Genomic DNA, 215 nt, shown 5'->3' on the forward strand with positions numbered 1-215 from the left:
TTTTCTGGGCGTCAGATCATTTGAGCTGAGACCACTTTGGCCCATGTCAGTGTCATCAGAAAAGGAGTACACTCACTCATCCGTAGACGATTGGGTCACCGACTTAAGACCACATTCTCCCGAGTCGGCCTCATCTGAAAGTGAACTTAGACCCCTCTCTCCTGACTCACCTATTCCTCAGTTCGGATGTCCCCATGTTGTTTACGATATGGAAT

The 215-nt window shown here is 48.4% G+C and overlaps 1 protein-coding gene across 1 annotated transcript in view; it reads left to right on the forward strand.

The window, feature by feature from the left end:
* Positions 1-215, forward strand: part of ank2a (ankyrin 2a, neuronal) — a 63,065-nt gene that overhangs the window by 52,666 nt on the left and 10,184 nt on the right. The gene's annotated exons all lie outside the window — the stretch shown is intronic.

Source organism: Morone saxatilis, unplaced genomic scaffold, assembly GCF_004916995.1.
Source record: "Morone saxatilis isolate NCDOM2014 unplaced genomic scaffold, NCSU_SB_2.0 Contig17, whole genome shotgun sequence".
Lineage (NCBI taxonomy): Eukaryota > Metazoa > Chordata > Actinopteri > Moronidae > Morone > Morone saxatilis.